Source organism: Bufo bufo, chromosome 4, assembly GCF_905171765.1.
Source record: "Bufo bufo chromosome 4, aBufBuf1.1, whole genome shotgun sequence".
Lineage (NCBI taxonomy): Eukaryota > Metazoa > Chordata > Amphibia > Anura > Bufonidae > Bufo > Bufo bufo.
The window spans coordinates 277,574,607-277,584,955 of NC_053392.1; positions in this window are offsets into that span (position 1 = coordinate 277,574,607).

The following is a 10,349-nucleotide window of genomic DNA, read 5'->3' on the forward strand; positions in this document are numbered from 1 at the left end:
GCGCGCGCGCACGTAGTAGGCGTGGCTCCTGTGAAGAAGAAGAAGCCGCGCCCGAGCACAGCAGTCGACTGCCCGAGCGAGATGACGCTTAGCAAGATGGCGACATCTCGCGAGAAGCGGGCTCCGTGAGGGAATAGAATCGGCACCCCGGAGGGAAGAAAACGTCCGCACGGTCCGGGTACCGATCAAGGTTAGGACACTGCAAGGGGGGGGGGAGGTTGAACGGTCGCTGGTGACAGCATAGTAAGTAGTAGAACGATGTCTACTAGTATACAGTGTAAACAATAGTGTTAAAAGAAAGGTAGTACTTATCTGTCCCGTGAGCAGAAAGAAAGAGGAAGAGATGAGTGAGAGCAGTCCTTTTATAGAGTCTAAGATGGGAGTGGCTTCGACCTAGGGCTGCTGGGAAGTGTAGTCCCTACAGTTTTTCTTTTCGTTTCTGTTTATTTACGATAAAATTGAACAGTACTTTCTGCTGTGAGCTTTAATAAAGAAGGATTAATGCATAAGATATGAGCCTCCTGTCTGATATATAATAGTCAATTATTAATGATCAATGGGGATCCAACACCTGGTACCCCCCACCGATCAGCTGTTTGAGAAGGCAGCAGCACTCACAGTAGCGCCACGGCTTTCTCCAACATTGCGTAGGCCATGTGATGTCACATTCATCGGTCACATGGCCTAGGCACAGCTCAGCCCCATTTAAGTGAATGGGACTGTGCTGTGATGCCAAGCACAGTTCCTGTACAATGTACGGCACTGTGCCTGGTAAGCTGAAAGAAGGTTGCGGTGCTACATACCTTCTCAAAGGATTGGTCATCAGTAAAAAAAATAAACTGTCTGAAAACCCCTTTAATTTCCTTTCATACATTGCTGTTATGTATGATAAAAAAAAAAAGCATGATCAGGACGTCATTTACAATAAACAAGCAGGTAGAGCACAATCCTCTTCAGTAGCATAATCAAAACTTTCAGCAAAAGTGCATAGGTTTTTGTACAATAAGTATTTTTTGGAATGGCGATTGGGAAGTTAATGTCAAGAAAATGAGAAGTCAGAGCAAGACTGCTTCTCACAAATATAAGTCAAGGCAAAATCAGAGTTTGCTGTGAAGAAAAGAGTTATCATTATAACAACAAGGAAAGTGTTTGGTATTATGGGCCTTCCTTCCTTGGCCAAAGGGCAGACAACCATTTCCATCTAGCAAAAAAAGGTGCTGGTTGCGCCGTTGTGGTATATGGAGGGGGAGCCTGAGCATATTGTGGTTGGGCCGGTCTGTGGAACGGTTTGCCGTTGTTATTGCGGCCGGTAGAACGACCCCTACTTCTACCGGCCCGGGGAAAAACTCTAGAATTTCCGGTTCTCTTAAGAGATGTCTGAGCCTTGTCGAGGCTGTTGAAAAGCCCCACAAACTTGTTTATGTCCTTGACTAGGGACTCCCCAAACAGCATCCCCTCGGCCGTGGGGCCTGGTTCTGTTTCGGCTAAATGTGCTAATTGCGGGTCAAGCCGCATTAGGATGGAACGTCTGCGTTCGATGGAGCAGGCGGTGTTGGCGCTGCCCACCAAGCAGATGGCCCTTTGGGCCCACCCACGTAGTTGGGTTAAGTCGACCGTCTGGTCGTTTGTCACAGCCTGTTCTGACAAGTTGAGGATCTTAGTTAGTGGTCCAAATAGGTCGAGAATCCGATCCTGTATGGACCTAAACGATCGGTCTATCCCTTTTTTGGGGAATTTTCCCGTCTTCATTAGATATTTGGAAAGAATGGGGTCAATGTCAGGTGTCATGACCACTTTCTTTGGGATATGCGGTCGAGGGCATTCCGCCCGTAGTTTGATACGGTTTGACCGCTCAAGTGACCTACGTGCCCAGAATTCCACATACTGGGACACGTGGGGTAACGGGGACCACTCTCCAGAACGGGGGTGGGAGATGGCATCTGGGTTGAACAAAGGTTCTCCCAGAGCATCAATTATTTCTTTGCCCTGGTTATCAGGTGTGGCGTCGTGTAGGATCGCCAATGCCCCAGCATCCTCTTCTTCGTCATATTCAGATTCGGAGACTCCGGATCCGTCCGACTCGTCGGATGAATCATCGTCTGACTCTATAACGTAAGAGTCTGGTTTGGCTCGTTTAGCGGAGCCGTGCCTCTTAGTTGACTCCCTGAGGCCCAGGGGTTGAAAAGAGTCTGCAGGATGCTTGGGGTGGCAGTCCGTGAGGGGAGCTGCTCTATGCATATTGTTTGCTTCCCCTGCCGGGGAGTCATGTGCCAGCAATGCATGTTTTCTCTTATGCAAGGATTTTCCGCCTTTCATGCGCGGCTCACCGTCTTGTGGCGGCGGTAACGGAGCAGGGATTGTGGCCTGTTGTGTATCGGTTTTTGCGCTAGCTGCAGCCAGTGCCGCTTGCACAGATTTATTAATAATGTCCTGCAATTGGACAGGGCTCAGAAGTTGAGCTGAGCCCAGAATCAGCTCATCATCTTGGGTAGTGATGGGGCCCCCTTCTGCCATAGTGATACAGAGATACTAATGTTCTGGCACTGTCAGGTGAGAGTTGGAATAAATTCCTATTGATAACTAACTGGGTAACTAACTGGCTAACTGAAAGGTAAGCAGCTCACTAGCTGTCTAAATCAGGCTCCTACCTCCGACCACTGGCGTTGACTGACCTGCGGTGGGAGGTGAAGCTAGTGAGCTGGGTTATCTATTGGCTGTTGGCTGAGAGGGGCGGTCCGGAGGTCCGCCCCTCCGAGCCCTGCTTAGCCGCGATTGGGCTGCGTGTCCGTCTGTCAGAGGAAAGGCGCGAAGGGAGCGGGAGCGCGCGCGCACGTAGTAGGCGTGGCTCCTGTGAAGAAGAAGAAGCCGCGCCCGAGCACAGCAGTCGACTGCCCGAGCGAGATGACGCTTAGCAAGATGGCGACATCTCGCGAGAAGCGGGCTCCGTGAGGGAATAGAATCGGCACCCCGGAGGGAAGAAAACGTCCGCACGGTCCGGGTACCGATCAAGGTTAGGACACTGCAAGGGGGGGGGGAGGTTGAACGGTCGCTGGTGACAGCATAGTAAGTAGTAGAACGATGTCTACTAGTATACAGTGTAAACAATAGTGTTAAAAGAAAGGTAGTACTTATCTGTCCCGTGAGCAGAAAGAAAGAGGAAGAGATGAGTGAGAGCAGTCCTTTTATAGAGTCTAAGATGGGAGTGGCTTCGACCTAGGGCTGCTGGGAAGTGTAGTCCCTACAGTTTTTCTTTTCGTTTCTGTTTATTTACGATAAAATTGAACAGTACTTTCTGCTGTGAGCTTTAATAAAGAAGGATTAATGCATAAGATATGAGCCTCCTGTCTGATATATAATAGTCAATTATTAATGATCAATGGGGATCCAACACCTGGTACCCCCCACCGATCAGCTGTTTGAGAAGGCAGCAGCACTCACAGTAGCGCCACGGCTTTCTCCAACATTGCGTAGGCCATGTGATGTCACATTCATCGGTCACATGGCCTAGGCACAGCTCAGCCCCATTGAAGTGAATGGGACTGTGCTGTGATGCCAAGCACAGTTCCTGTACAATGTACGGCACTGTGCCTGGTAAGCTGAAAGAAGGTTGCGGTGCTACATACCTTCTCAAAGGATTGGTCATCAGTAAAAAAAATAAACTGTCTGAAAACCCCTTTAATTTCCTTTCATACATTGCTGTTATGTATGATAAAAAAAAAAAGCATGATCAGGACGTCATTTACAATAAACAAGCAGGTAGAGCACAATCCTCTTCAGTAGCATAATCAAAACTTTCAGCAAAAGTGCATAGGTTTTTGTACAATAAGTATTTTTTGGAATGGCGATTGGGAAGTTAATGTCAAGAAAATGAGAAGTCAGAGCAAGACTGCTTCTCACAAATATAAGTCAAGGCAAAATCAGAGTTTGCTGTGAAGAAAAGAGTTATCATTATAACAACAAGGAAAGTGTTTGGTATTATGGGCCTTCCTTCCTTGGCCAAAGGGCAGACAACCATTTCCATCTAGCAAAATTATTTTTTAGCTGCTTAGAGATCATATGTCTCTATGAAGGGCATTCTCTCCTAGAAGATAACATTTAAAATACTGTTCAAGAAAACACAAATGAAATGACAAACAGGCTACTCTAAATTTCCTGGTATGCTTTATCAAGGCACCAGTTGTATAATTTGGGCACTGTCTGGTACTGTTATGTAGGCATTATATTGCTATATTATTTCGCCACTGCTTGACACATTTACCATTATGTGGTAAAATTATTTAGCCAAAGAAAGAAGTAGTAATTTTCACTCCTCTTTCTTCCATTCCTTCTTTTCTCCTTTCCATTCCAGCCAATAAGCCCCACTAATCTTGATCCAGCATCGACTGCCATAATGATAAATCATATGGACCATAAAAGGTATCTCCTTATGAATATTACACTGATAAGGCACACATGTCAACAGGAACAGCAATACTACAACCAGTGCTACTTATTCACATATTCAGATTAACTTTAAGGAGAAATTAACCATTGGCAGGGATTCTAGACAAAGTATGAAGCTGCAATCCATAACAATGAGCTTACCCTCAACAGACAGTTTTAATTACTTGAAATGTTATCTCAGTTGTGCTGTTGCAAATGTCATTGCTGTCAAATACAAATTACTCTGTAGCTATATGGATGCCTTTTAAAACTTTTGTATGTAAACATTTAATGATTCACATCCACATGAAGTTTTAAAACTAACTTTTGCATTGATTCTAGGGACGTCTGACCTATATAGTCCATATAATCCACCAGTACGTGTGGATTTTATTCTTCCAATTTTCATCTGTTTCTATACTTATAATAACAGAAACAAATACACATTTCAATAATGTACAGGGTGGGCCATTTATATGGATACACCTTAATAAAATGGGAATGGTTGGTGATATTAACTTCCTGTTTGTGGCACATTAGTATATGTGAGGGGGGAAACTTTTCAAGATGGGTGGTGACCATGGTGGCCATTTTGAAGTCGGCAATTTTGAATCCAACTTTTGTTTTTTTCAATAGGAAGAGGGTCATGTGACACATCAAACTTATTGGGAATTTCACAAGAAAAACAATGGCTTGGTTTTAACGTAACTTTATTCTTTCATGAGTTATTTACAAGTTTCTCTTTGTTTACAGCCATTGACATGTCGCCGAGGTTAACACGTGAGGAGCGGATAGAAATTGTGTTGATGTCTGGTGAACGCAGTATCCGGGTCATTGCAGCAGATTTAAATGCAAGACACCCTAAGAGACCACCCATCTCCCATGCTACAGTTAGCAAACTGCTTGCTAAGTTTTGTGAGACTGGTTCAGTGTTGGATTTGCCAAAATGTGGACGCATGAAATCTGTCTCTAATGAAGAAACATCAGTGGCTGTCCTAGCTTCACTCAGCAAGAGCCCACAGCGTAGCACTCGCCGCATGTGACTGGAGAAGGGCATTAGTCGAACATCCCTTCGGCGGATATTAGCTACTCACTAATGGCACCCTTACAAACTCCAGCTACTGCAGCATCTCAACGAGGATGACCCAGATCGGCGCACTGAATTGGCAGAATGGGCAAAGCAAAAATTGGAACAGGACCCTCAGTTTACACAGAAGATTTTGTTCAGTGATGAGGCAAACTTTTATGTGAATGGTGAAGTTAACAAACAAAACCACTGCTATTGGTCTGACACTAACCGACATTGGATAGATCCCTCCAAGACTGTTGGAACAAAAAAATTGATGGTATGGTGTGGTATATGGGGTACAAAGATAGTGGGGACATTCTTCATCAATGGAAACCTCAAGGCCACTGGATATGCGAAATTGCTACATTATGATGTGTTTCCCTCTTTATGCACTGAAGCTGGCACGTTCCCTGAGTTTTTCCAGCAAGATGGTGCACCACCACATTATGGGTGTCAGGTCCGAGCATTCCTAGATGAACAGTTTCCTGGAAAGTGGATTGGTCGTCGTGGGCCAGTTGAATGGCCCCCAAGGTCTCCCGATCTGACCCCCTTAGACTTTTATCTTTGGGGTCATCTGAAGGCAATTGTCTATGCTGTGAAGATACGAGATGTGCAGCACCTGAAACTACGGATACTGGAAGTCTGTGCTAGCATTTCTCCTGCGGTGTTGCTATCAGTGTGTGAAGAGTGGGAGAAGAGGGTTGCATTGACAATCCAACACAATCGGCAGCACATTGAACACATTTTATAAATAGTCAGAAACTTGTAAATAACTCATGAAAGAATAAAGTTACGTTAAATCCAAGCACACCATTGTTTTTCTTGTGAAATTCCCAATAAATTTGATGTGTCACATCAAAATGGCCGCCATGGTCACCACCCATCTTGAAAAGTTTCCCCCCCTCACATATACTAATGTGCCACAAACAGGAAGTTAATATCACCAACCATTCCCATTTTATTAAGGTGTAACCATATAAATGGCCCACCCTGTATATTACAAGATATCTTATTTGTTAAATGTCATATTATTTTGAATCTTGAAAGCTTAATATCCTCTGCTATGGAAATTTCATCTGTGATCTCTTAGTTTCTTTTTACTTTTTCTTTCTTTTCTGTGGTGTAGTTAGGAGAGTGGTAGGAAATGCCCTGAGTGCTGGGTGGCAAAGTGAGTGCCAACATGCTAATCTACCTTAGGATATTTAGAGCAGAGCTGGGGCAGCAAACTAAATATTTGTCCTGGGTAATGGAAGGAATATCTGAAAATCAGAGCAGCAACTAAAAAACATAGCCAAACAAATGAAAATAAGTAACATCAGATATTTACAAAGTCTTCACATGCAGCAGTCATTATACCATACAAAGGGAATCATTTACTCTAAAGAGACTACACAAAAAGTTTAATCAAGGAGCTCTTGAAAGAAGAATGATTAAAGATTCATGTCCAAGACTAACACCTATGTCAAGTTGTCAACATTGTTTTGCAGTGTTTGATTTGACTACATGTACACATTAAAAATAACATGCCATACATATTTGATGTTTGATCTGGTTACAGAAGTAGAATGGTACCATGAACCCTTCTTTTATATCCCCAATGAAGGATCCACTCTGACCAAATAAACAGATCAAAAAGGTGAACTTGACCTAAGTATTCTGTTGTCCTAACTTGACTCTGCGCAAGTGTAATGCTGCTGCGCAACTTTCTACAACATTATAAAAAGTCACACATAAATGTGACTTTAAAGTCATCTACTAGCAAAACCTAAACAACTACTCACTTAAATCCGAGGATCATCAAAAGTGTCATAAAACTGGCATAGCAGACCTCCATATGCATTAATGTATTGTCAGACAATATTTATTATACTCCTAAAATATTGAGCAAATTAGACTGAAATCATGATAATTTCTGTTCTAGATGCAAACTGGTTAACGTTGACCTAATCCACATGATATTGTGGTGCCCCAAGCATCACATTTATTGGTTTAGATTTATATTAGAGATAAATAATTACTTTAATATTTTGGTCCCATTTGACCCACTTAATACTATCATAGGAAATATCTGTGGTATAATGGGATGAAAAGAGAATGTTTTTTTGGTTTGAGGTCCATTCAGTTTGCTAGAATAATTATTAGGAATTGGAAAAAATAGTGAGCTACAAAGATTTTATGCTTGGAGTTCCGGAGTTAATGTATTTTTAATTTCTGAGAAATTGCATTGTGAGGGGCATGGAGAACAATAGTTTTCTGTATTATGGCCTAAGTAAATGGGAAATCATCTGATGTAACTTGAGGGGGCCCTCTGGGTGTCCAAGTGGGTTCAGAGGGAATGGTGGCTTGAATTTATGGTGTTTGTAAGATTTTATTAATTTCTAATAAAGAGATATTTAAAAAATATATATATATATTATCAGCCAAACCCTTCTGAGATGGGTTCAACGAACAGTTTAAATGTGTATGGAGAGCTCCCAGTTCTCCCCCGACAGATGATGTCAAGGGAGAGAAGGATTGGGTGGACTGAATTTTTTCAGCCAATCCTTTTGATCTCCCAGGACATAAGCCGCCACAGTGGCTTTCTCCCCTTTCCCCGTTGACAATTCATACACACTCTGCCAAACCAAGTATATGGAGGAGTCAAGAAAGTCAGGAGAGGTAGCTGTCTGCAGTATAATCATTTTGCCAAACAGTTATTGAATGTGTATGGCCACTTTTGTATTCTGTATCTTACTTACATATGTTAATTTATAGATTTCTAATGAGATATCAAACCTGTCTGTTGTATTTTTGGGTCATGTTGTATCAGAGGCCCACTAGGAGATTTGCTGGCTCATGTGTGGGCCAATACACAACACAACCTCCCAAATAGGACTCAAACTCCAAATAAGCAATCAATTAATATGTATTAGAATATATTTCATTACAAGCTACATCCAAGCTTAACAATTAGACACATGACACTCTCATGACACTTCAGAAGTAAATAGTTCTAGTGGACACTATATAAATATAACATGCATAGCAAGGACTTATTGTAACAATATTATTATGTACTACGATAGCTAGATGTAAAGGAAAACAATAAAAACATAGTTTTAGTTATATTATAGTAATAACAATAACCATATGGCATGCAAGCACACCCACCACTGCTGGATTGTAAGGATTGTCAGATTTTTTAATTATCTTGGACAACAGTATATATAGAGATGAGCAAATAAAAATAAAAATCGAATTGGCTCGTTCGCTGAATTTTTTGAAAAAAATTGGTTCGATCCGAATTAATTTGCGGCGAATTACATTAAAAAACAGCTATTTCCTGACTGCAGAGAGCCTTTACAGTGGTGTAGGACACTGTGCCTTGCAGTAAAACGCATAGGGAGTCTGCTATGGTAGTGAAACAATACTGTGAGTCAGTATGACATGCAGATTACAGGCGTCACTCTTAGAATCACTGCACACTTCACTTATTTGGACAGTTACGGGGTCAAAACTGACCAAATAACTTAAGTGTGAACTTACAGGTCAATGTTAGCGTCAAGAAGAAGTGCACTCCTTTTACACCGTCATCAGCTGATTCCACATAGATGTCTACAGAACATGTTCTATTAAACGCTTATACAAGTAGAGCCCCCCTCCCCGACAGAGTGGAGAGGGTATGAAGAAAAAAGATTGGCACTCACCGAAGTAGATGCGATGCTTGTTTTTATTGCCACATGGAGGAAGCAAATGTGACGTGTTTCGATTTAACAATCGAGTCTTCGTCAAACAAGTAAATGTACAACTAACGGGATTTAAATAGCCCACCAGACCTGACATCACCAGCCGTGACGTCAGGTTGTCAAGGAAACATATACACAAGGAAGTAACCATACTGGCTACGATTACATGCGGGAATACACAAGGATACATGCTAGTAACAGCAAATATAAACAGAACAGGATACAATGTACATAAGAATTAGATCAATATAGATATTAATAATGTTACAAACGTCTAATATAAAGGCACAAGACGTAATTGGTTGTTAATAATATAGTATATAATCATAAAGACCTGAGGAAATATATAAGGGATTTCAGTGTCCATTACATATTCTGTGAAAAAGAAAACTAAAATATTATAAACTGAAATAAAATATAATAAATAGATAAATCACAAAAAACAGTTAGGCTCATATTCACGATTCAAGCCCTTTGGATCCAGAGTCTGCAGTCTGTGGTTCGAGAAGGCTTCACGTTTAGTGAAGTATCACCCTTGGATTAATAAAGTCAGAAGTGTACTTAACAAACATTGGGGCATTATGAAGAACGCATACCCAACAATACAAGAATTTCAAAATTTACCAATGGTATGCTACAAAAGATCAAAAAATATCAGAGACACTATAGTTAGGGCTGATATAGGTAGTAACAAAATCCTATCATGAAAAATGACAATGTCCACACCCAAAAGGGGCACATTCCCCTGTCTGCAGTGTATTTATTGTTCCAGCATTATAAAGGGAGAATATTTTTCCCATCCACATACAGGAGAAAAATTTCCTATTAATGGTTTTCTTATTTGCAATAGCAATTTAGTAATTTACATTTTGAAGTGTCCGTGTGGGCTATTATATGTTGGAGAAACATCCACCCGAATGAAAGACAGATTTTGCAAATACAAGTCAACGATATAGAAAAAGAATCTGCTATTGCCAGTCCCCTTTCACTTTGACCAATGTCGCCACAATTGCCAATTGCATTTTCAAATAATTGAACAAGTGTTACCACCACGAAGGGGTGGTGACAGGATTCAGATGTTAATAAAAGGTGAAGCCTCAGGCCTCCTACTGATGCTGCAGCCGCCACCTCCA